This window comes from Ammospiza nelsoni, chromosome 10, assembly GCF_027579445.1.
Source record: "Ammospiza nelsoni isolate bAmmNel1 chromosome 10, bAmmNel1.pri, whole genome shotgun sequence".
NCBI lineage: Eukaryota > Metazoa > Chordata > Aves > Passeriformes > Passerellidae > Ammospiza > Ammospiza nelsoni.
This window is the reverse complement of record NC_080642.1, coordinates 4,686,907-4,703,163: the sequence shown is the minus strand read 5'-3', so window position 1 is coordinate 4,703,163 and position 16,257 is coordinate 4,686,907. Positions and strand designations below refer to the sequence as shown.

Sequence of the window (16,257 nt, the reverse complement as noted above, 5' to 3'; positions counted from 1 at the left end):
GACTGACCTTTCAGCAGCAGCACCAACTCAGGGCTGTGTCATCAGGGCACAAACTCACACTCTGCTTCTACTGACAGGCACATGGAGTTGGATCCCAGCAGCTCCTTAATATCATTTTGTTTAACTACTTGAACTATTCCGAAAAGTTCTGTACAGCAAACACTTGTGAAACCATTTCCTTCCCCCACTGACGACAGCACTTAGAGAATTATTTGATTTACACCACAAAGGGAATTCAAACATAGCTCAAGAGCAAACAAAACTTCCTGCACCATACACACTCAACCTATATGAGATGTGTGACAAAAACCTCAGTGTTTCATTGTCCTTGTGACTTGTGTGCACTCAATACCCAACAGCTGCAAGTTTCATCTTCACAGAGCCAGTCAGAATCATCCCATGAGAACTTCTGAGTCGCCACAGCAATCAAATGTTATTAGAGGGAGATTAATTGGAGTCAGTACATGCAGTTTAGGTTTAGAACAACAACTGCTAATTTCCCAAAACTGAGGGGGAAAACAGACTTGAAAAACTTTATCTACAACTGTAAGCTCTTTTTTGTTTTTCCACAAAAGACAACTTGAAAAGTTTTGATTCCCTTGTTTGAGAAAGAGGGACACTTCAACTAAAATCCTATCCTGATACCATGGTAAGAAGACAAAAATGTAATGCAGCATAAAAAAGGGTAAAAGAGAGAAGCTAAGAATAGCCAGTGAAAGTAGTACAAAAATTTGGTAAGTGAAACCAAGGCTGAAGTCAAGACAAGTCAGACAAAGAAAAATAACCATGACTTGCAAGAAAACAGAAAACGAGCTGCATTCTAAAATAAACTAAGGAGGACTGAATTCCAACAGCAGCATAACCCCACTGCAAAACAGAAGTGAAAATAGGGCTAATGATGCAGGGGAAAAGAATTTAATGAATTCTTCTGTTTGGTATTTGGAAGAGCTACAAAATGCACTTGTTGACTTACCCCAGTGGGCAAGCCAGCCCCAAAATGTTTCAATTAAGTTTTGATTCAAGCCTTTAAAGAAATGCCTGACCTATTGCCAACAACAGGACACACTGATGCAGAGGGATGGAGCAGAGAGAGACTGTGTTAGCCCTGCACCAGCAGCTGAGAGGGAAGCAGGTTGCCCAGTGCAATTACATCCCATTAGTAAGACACAGCTTTCAGATAAAACAATCAAAAGTCAATGAAGGATTCCAGTGATAAGGAATGCAAAGATAGGAACATAATCAGAATTGTCATTCTCTATAAAACAGGCCCTGTCAAACAAATCCAAGAGCGCTCTCGGCCGAGATTACACCTCTGGTTGGAGAGATAGCTGTGTTAGCACATGTGTGTTCTTGAGCCAGCCTCTGACTTGGTACCACACAACACTGATAAAATAGCTCACTCGGCACAATCAACATGAAATATCTTCAGTGTATCAAGAGCTGCTGGCCAGCCAAGTGACCACAGATTACTCTGTGAGCTGATAACACCGAGTGCCCAACACACGGCACCGCAGCCCTCTCAAAGGGTTGGTATTTTTATGTGGTCCCAGGCCAACAAGGACTGGACACTAAAGAACAGAAGCAGATGCAGGAGCCAGGAAAATCAGAATTGGGCACAACATTAGAAATGAAAATCCAAAGATTAGCTACTGAAGTAGATGGAATCAGCAGGGGAAGTGAGTAGTATTCCCTCCTCTTATGGAAGTAAGACTTCATGCACCCACCAGAAATACAAATTACAAGTCAGCCAAGATAACTTTATCCTTTCTAAAAAAAGAACTATAACCTTACTAAACCAGGTGTAGGCTGTACTGCCTGCTGACAATTGTGTTAGTTTGCAAAGTCGGCATTTGTAAGGGAACTGTCCTTGCCCCCCCATCCATGGCAAGTCACCCTTGTACAAAGGCTTCCTACAGATACAATATAATTTGCTGAGCAGAAGGCAAGTAGTCATTGCCCTCTTGCCAAGGAAACCTCCTCTGGGAGAGGCTTTCAGAGGTAGGAACTGCACACAGGCACTCCCCAAGAGCTGCCTTGGGGAGGGAAACCCCCACACATCTACAGAGCACTAATAAGATTTCTAGTCCAGCCTCAACTGAAACAAGCCCCAGACAAAGTATCTCCAGTATTTTCACCTCTGTGTCTTGTTTTCTCAGCTGCAAAATGGGGATAATGAAACCCATCACTTCTGTTAGCACCCTGGTCTCTTCCAAGGGAAGAAGAACCAGCATACTGGTTATTCACCAGTGTTTATTTAATGATTTCCTACTAAAATTGACAGCCTGCCCTGGCCAGTAACACTAATTATCACTTCATGGGATCTGTTTGACTGTCCACATAAAAAAAAACTACAGCTTTACAGTGCAAGTTTTTTCATATTGACCTTCCTAAATCAGGAAATGCTTAGCAGTTTGTGGGTGAGACTGAAACTAAACCATACTACCCAGCCAGCATTAAATCCCCACTGATCACTTCTGCTGTGCTCCTGGCCCTGCCAACCTGCCCGGGGATGCTCCCTCTGCCCCATTCCCAGCCAGGCTCTTCCAGTCAGCTCCTGGCCTCCCACCAGCACTTTCCCCTCTGGAAGCTAGTTCTTGTTGCCCATGTTAACTTTTCCCTTGCCACAGCAGGCTGAAATCCCACTGGAACAATAAAAACCAGCTCCAACATACTTTGCACCAACGCAAGTGGCCACGATGCGAGATGCTGTTCCCAGTTACCTCATTAACTCCCCAGTCAGAGCAGTTTTAAATTAAAAAAAAAAAAAACCAAAAAAAAAAAACAAACCAACAAAAGCCACTTTTAAGTGCCCTGCCTTATTGTGATTTTTAATTAGCACCAGGATTTCAGATAGTGCACACCCATGGCCCCAGAAGGGGGTGAGGGGAGTACGTGTGTGCGCTTGTGAAACCATTGTTCCCCCGTCAAATACAGCTCATCCTCCAGCCCATCCGAGCTCCCAGCTGCCCAGTCACACAACTCCTAAAAGTTCAACAGCTGGGTGTTTTATAACCCTGGAGAACTCCCAAGGCAATCCCTACGTGGCTGGCAGGGAGCCCTGGCCAAAGGCTGGGGACCCCACGGGGAACCTTCAGCGCTTCACCTTCCTGACAAAAGGCAAAGTCCACGCTCACAGCCCAGCAGAGGCAAGGCAAAGCCCACACTCCCACACCCAGCACAGTGTTTTGTAAGCAGCAAATGACAGAGCCATTGGGCAGTGGCTGGGATCCAGGACCTGCAACCATCTGCAAGTTTGCTTGGCTTTTGTTTCACTTTCCAGCGCTGATGGATGGAAACAAGGCTCCCAGTTCTTCTGAATTAGCATAAAGATAATTAAAACAACTTGTACCCCCCAAGCAGCTCAGGAAAAAGCACATCACAAGCTTACATAAGAGTGTTGATAATATATTTAAGTAAAACCTGCTTCTTAAACAAAAAAAAAAAAGTTCCACCCCAAACCAAAATCTCAGTTGTATCACAGAAGACACCTTTGCCAACAAGGTCTGTGACTCCTGTTGCAGAGGAAAAGGCACAGATGAAAGTGTGCAGGACTCACTGCATCCTCCTCTCTCCAAAGAAACATTAACTTCTGACACAAAAGCATTTCTGCTGGGAAAGGGGAACAGCATAGGTCAGTATTCAAGAAATTTCAGTGTAGCTACCAAGCAATTAGCTGGATAATACCTTCTCTACATGCTTTTTCCTTTACCAGAGTTCTGGTGCAAGCAGACCTAGCAATTTGCTGCTTTTACAGCCACTTGTGAAGTTGCAGATGACCAAATTTAAATTTTCCTTTCCTTATCACTGAAAGTATTTCTACTTTGGCATTGCACATTTGTTCACTGATTTCACTTATATAAAAAGCTTTTATCTTGTAATTCAGTATAGCTTCCATCTTCTACCAGCACACAAATTCAGACATTTAAAAATATTTAAATTCACATTTGTATAAGCCTGACCTTGTTACATTCTTTTCCCCCTAAGATAAAGTGTAAACAAAAGTTTATCTTGCATTCTGATTTTGCTTTGAAGCCTGTGATTATCTGAAGAATTAACATACTCTTTCCTAGAGATTATCCTTGGTAAAGTTTTGGATACAAACCTCTCCACTTTGATAAGTGATCCACCACTTCTGGAAAGCACCTTTGTTGTTTGACCTGATGTTCAAGGCTCTTTCAAAGCCGCCCATCTCCTTTCCTGGAACCATGTTACATCAGGACCTTCTACCGGTAAAAGTAGCAGGACATGAAAGTGAAATTCCACCAGGACTGCAGCCATACTGGAGCTGCACCACCACTATTGCACAGCCCTGCACAACTTCAGGGGCAAGCAGAATTGAAAAGAAGATGCCAGTTGAAGCTGAATGCCAGTTCATTAAGAAATAAGGATTAGATTATAAATTTTGCAGCTGCACTGAATGCCCACAGTACTTTCATCAGACTGTATTCCAGGTTCTCTGTTCTCCCACTCCCTTGAAATCCATCTGCCACTGGTAAACTCCTTATTCATATATGGGAATATCACAGGCATATACTCTTTAGTAGCCTTGCATTAAGCCCTGTACATTAAAAGTACTGAGGTATTTCTGCATGCCCTGAGTTGGCTCCTGTTTAGATAGCTGGGCTGGGTTTGGACTAAGCTGCTCAATCAAATTCTGAATAAGTTTTTATTTATTGACATCTTGTGTCTACACATTCATCTGCCAGCACCAGCTTTTCGCTTAAACAGTCCTGTATGCATTCCATGTTTACCTCTCTGATGGATTTAGAGATAGTAAAGTTCACTGGAACTTCTTTCCTGTTAAACATTTCTCCATCTCATCTTACGAGAAAGGCTTTCCACACTTCCAGTCATGCCTGTAACCCTCGCCTGTAACTCTACCACTTCCAATTTACCCATCTTTCACTAACATAGGTGATCAGAAAGCATACACTTTCCAAAACAAATTCCAGAGGGACTTGCAAAATACTGTTAATCTCCCTTCCCATCTCTATTAAAGGCAAAGATTCCCCTCTTGGGTGGATACCTTTCTTCATGGCTGTATAACCACTATCAGACCACGTTCACACTCTGGTTGAGCAGTTGCACAACAAAGTCTCCACATCTGCTCAAAGAAACTTCACTGCTAATATTGATCACAAAGGTCAGGAAGAGCTGCTGTTGGCAGAAAAACAAAGAAAACCTTTGTCTAATATACTAGAATAGATAAAAAAGGTATTTATCTGTTTTTTCTTTCCAACTGTGTATTCTGTGTATGATGAGAGAAGAGTTGTTGCTTCCCCTTCCCATCTGCCAAATCGTTTCATAAAATGCACAAGTCGAATAGTGCAAAACATTTTCTGAGAAAAGTAGGGATATGAAAAAATAGTAAATCAGTGGTACTTTATACAATATGCAGCCAACATAAAATACTCACTGAAGAACCAGTCAAATCTTCTTCAAAAATTTTAAGGAAGTTTTCTTCATGTGAATCACCTACACTTTGCACACAGCTCCTCAAATTGTCTTACACTTGCCAGGCAATAGGAGCAGGAGGAGGAACAGTCTAGGGAGCACAGGCAGGACCTCAGCAGAGAGAAACCTCCTGCCCAGCCAGCCATGCTGGGGAACCCTTCAGGGAGCCAGCAGACCACAGTTACATCTCACATGCTCCACAGAGCCAGGACACTTAAAAAAAAATAAAAATCGACGTATCCATAATAATGGAAAATAACTCTTCCAAGGACAGAAGAGGAGGGAAGCTGACAGATCCAATCTGCCATCCCCATACACTTCCTAACCCGAACCCAAGTCCTCTGCCTGCCATGTGAGGTTAGTCCAGGCAGCAGGCCAAGGCTTTGCTTTTCCCTCCCGAGTGCAAGGACAGATCTGCCGCTGCCACGTGGCCCAGCAGAGCCAGGGAGCTGCACCTCATCCCAGCCAGCGCTGCCCACAGCAGTGCCAGGGAGCTGCACCTCATCCCAGCCAGCGCTGCCCACAGCAGAGCCAGGGAGCTGCACCTCATCCCAGCCAGCACTGCCCACAGCAGAGCCAGGGAGCTGCACCTCATCCCAGCCAGCGCTGCCCACAGCAGAGCCAGGGAGCTGCACCTCATCCCAGCCAGCGCTGCCCACAGCCCTGCAGCTGCACCACTGCACTGCTGCCAGCCAGGCCGGCCAGGTCTGCCCAGAGGGGCTCTTATCACTGTCCAAGTCAACTCAATCACGTAAGAGTGTGTTCCTGTATTTCCTTGTGCTTCATCGAGAGAGAACGTCACAGAACCTCAGATTACAGCAGGGCCAATAATAATAATAATACACTTGGTCTACTTGCAAACTGATCCAGTCAATACTATTTTCCATGTCTTCACATACCCCTATTTTCTCTGTCCCAATTCTCACATTTCACTCGCCTTCCTCCCCTTGCACCAACCCATACACTGAAATCAATACACTGTAGTCTAGAAAAACCTAACAAAGGAAAACAGAAAGAGACAAATAAGGAATTAGTAGGACAGACAAGAAAGGACTCAGATGTGCTAGCAAGAGCAGGACTGGAATAGTCTAGAAGCTCTGAGAAACTGAAAAAACTTTTCACAGCAGCATTTTAGGGCATAATATCATCCTGTTGGACTGAATGATCACAAAATGCCAAAAGGAAGTGAAACCGTTGATGTCCAACTTCAGAGTTTTAGATCCACAAATATTGCCTTTACAGTAACATAGCAGCTCTCACACATCCACTGAAGCAACCCATTCAGAGGCACATAAAAATTCAAGTGTAGCCACCTCATTCCTTACACAGATTGTGGTTACAGAAGTATCTGAATGACTTGACTCTTTCGTTTTACCCAGAAGCCAGAAGAGGAAGAGATCAGAGATCCCTTTGGTTGCACTCGGCAGAATTGCCTAATTTCCACCACATCACCATTTCCTGCCCACTGAACGAGGCAGCTGGAACAGCTGGACGAGCACGTCCAGCCCTGCTAACCCAGAGGGGAAAGGGTAAAGCTAAAACACCACACACACACGAGAGCTTGCAGGGCGAAGGCACTTAAATTGGGTAACAAGACAATTCCTCATCTCCTCGCAGCCGTGGGCGTACAGTGCCCTGGCTGCTGCTCACAGCGCTCACTGACCCGAGGAACAGCCTTCAAGGCCACAAAGAGTTTGCACTGTATGCCTAACGAAGTCACAGAGGATGTTTATGTTTTGTGCAGTCACTAAAAGCACCGCTGAACTTAACAAGCAATAATAAAGATCTGTTAGAGCAGCATATGGAGCTGCAAAAATAAACATGTGCGGAGCAGAATGAAACAAGTTAATTTCACCACCAGCTGACACACAAGGAACAAGGATTAAGGCTCAGATCACAGACTCATGGATGCTTTGGGTTGAAAGGCACCATAAAGACCATGTAGCTTCAACCCCCTCCCATAGGCAGGGATGCCTTCCACTATCCCAGGGTGTTCCAAGCCCTGTCCTACTTGGCCTTGGACACTTCCAGGGACGGAGCAGCCACAGCTCCTCTGGGCAACTTGTGCCAGTCTCACCACCCTCATATTAAAAGATTTCTTCCTAAGAAATCTTATTAAGAAATTTATTCCTAAGCTAAATCTATCCTTTCAGTCACTTCTCTCCACTTTTATATCAAACTCTACAGAACTTTTGCTTTGTAGAAAAATCTCAGAATTCCCCTTTAGCCATAAGATTTCTTGTGCATTGGTTATGGCCAGCTAAGAATAATGTAACCTGCATGTTCAACACCAGGTAAGAGTGTGACCCCAGACCACTGGTGCCTATGATCTAGTACTAAAATTCTCAATGAACTTTATTTAACTTCCTAGCATGGTGAAAACAGCTGAGTGCTGCCCAGTAGTCCACAACAGACATCCAACAAAACATTAACTGGGTCTCTGGTGCAATCCATAGGATATTTCTTTCTCCTGAACATGACATTATTACCTCACCAACACCTAAGTTAACCACAATGGGAAGTACAAAGTCATTTTGCTTTGGTCCTTTAAGGTTTCTCTTTGTTGACTTCTGTTGTTGTTTTGAGGTCCTGCTAAACTCTAATGTAATTTAGTTTTATAACAAATAAACCAAAAGGACAACATACAAATAGGAAGTTACACAAGGAAACACTGTGGGAAAGAAGCACCTACCTGCTTAATTGCAAGCAAAACACAGAAGTATCAGAAAACCAGGCTTCACTTCTGCTTATTCTGGGTGTTTTGTCAGTATTAGAGACCAGGAAGGTACCTACAGCAGCCTAAATGACAAACTTCCGATTATAGAACAGCAAGAAATTGACAGTCAAACAAACTGACTTATAAACATACAAACTGACACCCTGAAATGCCATAAAATCAACCCTTTATCCTCAGAACATCCAACATAGATTTCCTACCAGTACAAAAGGAGGTTGAACTGTTCAGAGCAGAGCTGACAGCCTGCAGGGTCACAGTGCACACAGAGAGCAGGGGGTCAGTCTTTTGACTATAGAATCATTTTCAATTGATCCAGAAGTGTAAGTGTTGTTTCACTCCACAATTTCTACAGGGGATTATTTGTGACACTGACATTTTCTGCACTCCTCCAAGCCACTAAGGTCATTCATTTAAAAGGAGACAACATATGTACATGTTCAGACATCAACACAGACATACTGAAGCACCATTTAACTATGATTTATACTGAATTTAGCTTTTTTTTTTCCACCATCCCTTTCTCTTTTCCATAGCACCACCAACTTTCTGCAGCTCATCCTGCTTCTGGGTTATTCTCCAAGCCTATGTTCTCCAAAGACCATGTGCAGTTTCAGAGGTGGAAGTGGTGGAAGGAGTTAAACACAACAGCCAAAGCACAAGGCCCCCTCACTACACCAATCCCTCATTTCCTTCCTTGTAATAACACCCTTGCCAACCAAGCCAGGAAACTTCTGACCCATTCCTCAGAACCAGCCTTTGAAGATGGATTTTCCCTCCTAGTATGCCTGGCTGGGACCTGTACCATCAGCAATGCCTCAGCCAACGATCCAAGGAGCAGCACGTGTGGTCCTGTCAGACCAGGCCACTTCAGCTCCATGAAGCACACGAGGACCTCACAGCACAGCCCTCCTGGGTCACCTGCAGCCACCTTGGGGCCAGGACACTGCCACCTGGGCTGCAGTGCTGGGCACACCCCAGTGCACGTGTGGATGGACACATTCCCCATGTCCACATGCCACGCAGAGGCCACACCTCACAGGCAGCGCACGAACCCAAAGGGAAGAGCACAGAAGGGAATGCAGCGTTCCACCACAAACACAGACCTGCTGCCCCTCCCTCACCCACATCTGAGGCGTTCGAGAAAAGCCGGCTAAGAGCAAACGCCGTGCCAAATTCAGGATTGTGTCTCCAGCCTCCCAGCTCCCCAGACTCGGGGGTTGTCAGATGGGTTGCTCAAGAGGAATGCTGCTCCTGTGACCAAATGCTGCACCCCAAACCTCCAGCCTGGAGCACAGGAGCATAAAAAACCTCACTGCATGTTAAGGATCACCTTTAACAGCCTTGCAACCAACAGAATATAAATCATACTGAGAGATAATAGAAGGAAAACCCTACTGTGGTATCAAGAATCACAGGTGGGTAATGAATATGTATGTAAAAGAAAGGATGGGCAAGTGGGACACTGAGAAAAGCAGACCTTGGAATAAAAAAAACCTCACTAAAGCAGAAGCCAATTCCATAAAAATCCAGAGTAAGAAACGTTGTTTTCTTTAATTTGCTTTTCTTTGAGCTGCCACAGCTTCTAACACTTTCCAGCATTCGAAAATAAAGACTTGTTGCTCTCTCCTCCCCAAGGCAGGCTTTGAGAACAAATTTCCTAGTTAACCTGCCAAAGCAGAAGATGTGATAGCAGCTGAACATCCCTCTGCCCTGCTCAGGGGATGACTCAGTGGAAATCAGCCCTCAAGAAACATGTTGCCACCCTTCAGACAATGCAACCAAATAGGAACAAATTCTTCACCTTAAAAGTCATGCCTCCCAAGGTAGCCACAGTTCAATACAGGACTGTATAATAGAGGATCACTAACAGGTTTTGGGGGAAATCTACAGCCTTTTTTCAAGCCCTTTTTACAATTTTTAATACAGTTAATAAAAAAATATATCTCCTAACAAGCCTATAAAATCATTTCCTCAGAGCTTTAGAGTAGTACAAAAGAACAGGACGTGAGTGTGCTCTAAGCAAAATGAAGTAAGAACTGGTGAAAACAAGACCAACATTACAACTGTTCAGGCCAAACACACCCCTCACAGTCAAACACCAGTTACCATCTGCTACAAGAACAGAACACACAAACATGTATGCAACTAGGTCCCAAACTTCCATCCAGTTCAAATATACCTAGAAGAATCAGATACATGGTATGTTCCAATTTGACTTGTCTTGTCACAAAAGGAGGAACTTTTCCCACTTCAACATAAGGCATTATTCCTGATACTTTAGCATCATATGAAATACAAAATACTGAGTCCTCCAGTAAAGCAACACCCTTGATGGAGTCAGTCAAGCCAAAGCTGTGCCTTTGCTTTTCAGACTCACCATTTCCATCAGTACTTATAGACAAAGGAAAAAAAAAAACAAAAAACACACTATTCAGGCATTACAGACCCCAAAATATTCCACAAGCTCTGCAGTTCTCACTGGATGTCTTCCGCTCTGTTAACTCATTCTAATGAAGTGATGCTTCTGGTTGCCACACATTTGCTAGTAACAAGACACTGAAGGCAATTTTTCCCATTCTGCAAGTTGACATCACATGAGTCCACAAAAAACACAGGCTGACCAGAAGAAACCTACCCAGTGCTCTCATTATCCACAAATGCTTTCATCCTTTTTTCTCTGCTGCATTATTCCACATCAATAAATAAATGAGGAGCAGAGCAATACCCAGCACTGAGTAACATACCCAGATCAGTTCAAGAGTCTGCAAGCATAAGGTCACTTATGTTACCTGAATTGTCATTGAATAGGGACATACTTCTACAGCAAAGGCAAGTTATAAAGTGGAATTAATTCTTTCAGCTAACTAACCATACACTAAAGGAAAATGGTAAGGTCATCCTGAAACAATCAGGACAACTCTCTACTCCCACGCTGCTTCTTCCATCAAGGTCCAAAATAATCACTCCATCTTCACTACAGTTCTGGGTTTGACTATAGAATTGTGCAGAAATATTTGGGGTAAAAGATAACATGGAGATATAGGTTATAAACACTGGCTTTTTATTAGTGGGTGATGGAAAATGGGGAGCAACCATGTAAAACTGACACAGCTGCACAGAGGCCCAGAGAACCTACAAACTAAGAGCAGACTGGCTTTGCTAGTTCAGATTAAAAGCATGGGGAAATCTGTCCACAACATCCCAAGCATCTCTGAGGGTGGCAGGGGTCATCTAAAATTGTTGTTTATTGACGTTTTTATTAGCCTCTTGAAAGGAATTTCTTTCTCTCTTTCCAAGGCATTCCATATGAAGCATTCCTGGAAGCATGAAGTAGAGGTTTAAATACATGTATACACACATTCTATTATTAGAGTCCTCTGCAAGGACCTAATAATAGAGAAGTCCATAATTTGTATAAGGCAATGATAAGAGACCAGGATGTAAAGCATGTTTTAAGGTATTTGCATTGCTGCCACAGAATTGCAATACACTAAATCCACACAGAAAAATCAGACAGGCTTATCACCTTCATCTCCAGAGAATTCAAGTGTTTGCTCTCAGTTATTCTAAATCTAAAAAATAACAAGATAAACAAAAACACAAGAGCAGAAACCCCTCTCCTGAATCCATCTTGTCATTGCACTGAGTATCTTATAGAATGAGGAGCAGATGCCAGAACAAGCAAATGCCACATATTAGTATTAGCTGTAGTTTCATCCTCTTGAAAAAAGAAATTATAAAATATGTATTTCATTACTTAGGAATTGTTTATTGCTTCATATTACAAAACTAACACTATACATAGCTGCAGTTTACTAAACAGAGCATCCACACAGCAATTTTCAGTATATCACCATTATAAACTGTCACCATTAGAAAAACAAATAGAGAGTGTTTCTTATGCTGTTGGCTTTTTGTCTGTTATCTGCTAACAAACACCACAATTTACTTGTAAACAAAGAATTCCTCAGATGAGACACAGAAAGCATGTCACTGGAGAAGCCCTGCATTTTAACCTCTAAGCTCAAGGAAACGCATCCTTTTCCCAGTTAAAAGCACCACAAAGATTTGCTCCAAGCTGCACTACCTGGGACCTCCAGGGAATATTCCTGCTCGAGAACAGACTTTAACACAGACGACGTTTTCCTTGAGTACTTGCTCAACAGCACCGTCATTTTTCATCCAGAGCAAAGCACAGATTTAACGTCCACAGCAGCATTTCTGAAAGGCAACTCATCTCTCCAACACTGTTGCAAATTCCACAATAAATCACATTTAATTAGTTTGTGCTTTTTTTCCTTTTTTTTTTTTTTTTTTTTTTCCCCTGGCTGTCTGGAATCCAACAGCTAGCAGGCTTCCAACTTTTAATTTTGCAAAGAGGCGCTTAGAATAAACTGATAAAAACGCCAAGCACCACGTCCCCACTGGAAAGCTGCTTGGAGTTATCTGCTCGCTGGCACACCAGCATTCCTGCCTGTAGATGGCTTTCCACCGCTGTGCATCCAGCGGCTCCTATTTCCACCGCCTCGTTTGAAGAACTTCCCTCTTCCCACATACCTTCCATCTCCAGGGACGGATCACACAGGGACACCAAACCCTGGCCGTAAACAACACGAGTTTTGATCCTGCTGTTTCCAGAGGATCCTCCACCACTCAGCAGCGCGGAGACAATCGCCGAGGCACAAATCCTCGGGGCAACGCTTGGGAAACTTTGTCTCGCCAGTTATTTTGCACAGCTGAGATTTACACAGGGCTCTGCTGGCTTCTTCTGCTATTTATTTTATTTGCTGCACACCAAAGGCTGCTGCAAACAAATGGAATTTCGATAACTTGCGGCATGTTGCTCAAAACAATTCCAGTGACAATATTTCCAGACTTTAAACCAAACAGCCTTGGTGGAGTGACAGGATGCTGTCCCAGTGTGTCCCAAAGTGCCACCCCACTCCATCTCCCCCCAGGTCTTTTCTCTGGATGGAAGTGGCAGACTACAGTGAAGAAAAAAGCACTGTGGAGAGTAATTTGTTTGATTCAGGTGTTTTCAGGCTCTGGGCCTTGTATTTAATTACATGTGCTTAGCAGGCATTTATCCTCATGCTACAAACATTTATTCATACTGTAAAGGTTGGTTCTGACAGCCTACCTTTTTGAGGGAAAAAGTCAATTATACTTCTTAGAAAGTTCATGAATACAACCACACACATGCACAAGTTTGCTGCATGGTCTGTACATATTTTCTTGAACTGATTTATGAACTGCAGAAGTTTGACTGCTCTTAACTGCTTCTCTTTCTCAGAGGACATAAAGAAAACTATAAAGTGAGGAGAAGAAAAACCCAAATTCTCTGCTAAGACACAGGTATGATGGAGAAAGCTTCTTTTAGTTCCCTGAATACTACACGTAGGAAAAAAGTGCCAGGATAAACACATTTCAGATTGAAAGTTACAGACTTCTCTGAGACTAAAGATAAAATACTTACAGTATGGAGTTTCAGCTCTGAGCTTCTTGGCTATAGCAGAACATCAGCTTATTTTGGCTGCTAGCTACCTTCATTTCTTATCCTTTGGCCAACCATAGGCTAACAGTATGAAAAAACCCTCTCATTGCTGTCCCAGCAGCGACCTCAAACCCAAACCAGATGAGTCCCAAAGGCACAAAATTTTAAAAAAGAAAAAAAATAAGTAAAATATATGACCTTCCACACAGACTCATCTCTGAGCTACATTATAAGCATAAAGTAGCTGAAAGATACCGAACTGGGAGGAACAATACACAATACTTCTGGGGCAGCAGAGTTTCTGCCACAGCAGGGTCCCAATACAACCACAAATCACAACAGCTTTGAAATTAACGAGAGGGAACCGCAGAAGTGCTGAAGATTAAGAGAAAAGCACTAACACACCGCTTCTGTGCGAGACCCGGAATGACCCCGGGAATTCGGCCAAGAATCATTTTCTTACTGGTAGCACCGGCAGCGACGGCTGAGAAAGACACACGGGCCGCAGGTGAACGGGGCAAGAGGAGCAAGATGCTTCCACTCAGGAGGAGCCCTCGGCCATTCCTGAGGTTCACGGAAGCCATGCCTTTATCTGGATTCCCAGCCAAGCACACATTGTGTCACCCGTGTCCAGACCGGCCGCTCCCCATCAGAACAAAGCGCAGACCCGGACAGGCACTGCCAGGCCTGGCACTCCCAAACTCTTTTAAAGCAAGCTCTGCTGCTACAAAAAAAAAAAAAAAAAAGGTTGAGAAATAGTGGTCTACGCTTAAAAAATCTGTGGAAGTTTGAAATGCCATTACCCAGCACATTGTTAAACTCGAGTTAGACTGGTTTGGCACCTTTCAGGAACGTACTGTGTTCTGCAGGGTAAGCGGTTAAGGGATACAGCAGCTGTGGTTAGGGCACAGGTAACTGGGATATGTGAATCCTGTTCTCACAGACCCAGCACGGAGTCCGAAAAGAAAACAAAAAAAATCCACAATAAAAAACACCAACAAGGAACTCTAATCTCCACATATCTTAGTTTCCCCCCCCCCCCACCCTGTGATGGGGTAACTACCCCTTTAAGGCCAGTACTTTTATACACTCAAAGGACACAAAGAAATGCAAATGAAATACAAAATTACTAATATGGAGAGAAGCAGGCTTGCCCCGCGCCTTCTATTCTACAAATATAGATGGGATAAATGGTTCGTTACATTTAACTCCAAGCCGCACTACCTCCGCCAAAACCTTATTTAAATAGAACATTTCTGAGAACCGGGAAGGGGGGGATGCAGCTGTGGTCTTAACCTAAGAGAGGTTAAGCTTTTAAAAAGGGTTGTTCTTTTTTACTCCGTCTGCTGGTCGCATGCCATTTTAAAAAGGTGTCTGGCAAGCAAAAATAAAAAGTTTCCAGGGCTTTCCTTCCCCAAGCCGCCTCTGCCAGGAGCCCGGCGGGGAGGACGGGGCCAAGAGAAGACGGTCGCGCCTTTCTCCAGCTTTTTCTCCAACATGCCCTCTGGATCCCGACGTTCTGGAGGCGGAGGAGCCCCCGGTTCCTCCACCTGCCCGCAGCCCCGGCCGGGCAGGGGGCTGCGGAGCGGGGCGCGGCTCGGGGGTGCCGCGGGCGGGCGCCCCGCACACACCGCGGTGCCCGCGGCCCCCGCCGGCACCGACCGCTCCCGCACTTCTCCTCCGGGAGCCGCAGCGGGCGGGGAGGGCGGTGGCGATGACAGCGGCCGGGCCGGCCGCCCCCAGGGACAGCCGGGCGGTGCTGGAGCGCCCGTCCCGCCGCCAGCCCCGAGCGCGGCCGCTCCCGCCCGCCCGCCGGGCGCTCCCCGCGGCGGACGGAGCCGGCGGGGCGGGCAGAGAAACTTTCCACCGAGTGCGGCCGCGTCCCGCCGCCGAACAAAAGAGCCGGGACCCGGAGAGGCGCCGCGGGGCGGGGGACGCAGCTGCCCGGCGCTCGGAGCGCGGCGGAGCCGCGGGTCTCCCCGCCCGGCACCCGTTCGCCCGCAGCGCCGCCGCGTCCTTACCTGCGGGAGGGCGGTGCGGGGCGGCGAGTCCCGGTTAGCTGGAGCGAATGCCGGGAGGGCTCGGCGGGGATTCCGCCATGTCAGTGATGTCGGCACCACATGGGGCCCCGGCCGGCCCACGCTACCGCGCACTCTGGAGTAGCGGCTCCCGCCGAAAAGGCGGCCGAGGCGGGCGTGGGACGCCGGCCAGCCCCGCTGCCGCCCCGCCCCGCGCCGCCGGGGCGGGCGCTCCGTGAGGGGCGGGCACGGGGCGGGCACGGCGCCCGGCCCCTTCGGCCCCTTCGGCCCCAGCCGCTCCGGTTCCCGTTCCGCCTCGTCCGCCCGCCGCGATCCGCTCGTCGTTCCTTGGAACCGCGGAATAATAGAGTTAGAGAATCGTCAGGGTTGAAGATGAGCCGGTCCAGCCGCCCGGCCAGCAGCACCGCTATAACCCCTGAACAGCATCGCCCAGCGGCCGGTCCGAACGCCTCTTTAACACCTCCAGCGGTAGTGACTCCACCTCCATCCGTTTCAGTGTCTGACCACCCTAAAAGTAAAACATTTGTTTCTAA

General features: G+C 45.8%; 1 protein-coding gene across 1 annotated transcript in view; it reads right to left on the bottom strand.

Annotated features, from left to right (window-relative positions):
• FNDC3B (fibronectin type III domain containing 3B) overlaps positions 1-15,883 on the bottom strand; it is a 187,439-nt gene extending 171,556 nt beyond the window's left edge. The window contains exon 1 of the mRNA XM_059479160.1: positions 15,707-15,883. The gene's annotated coding sequence lies outside the window, so the exon portion shown is untranslated. The remainder of the gene's footprint in view (positions 1-15,706) is intronic.
• Positions 15,884-16,257: the final 374 nt, after the last annotated feature.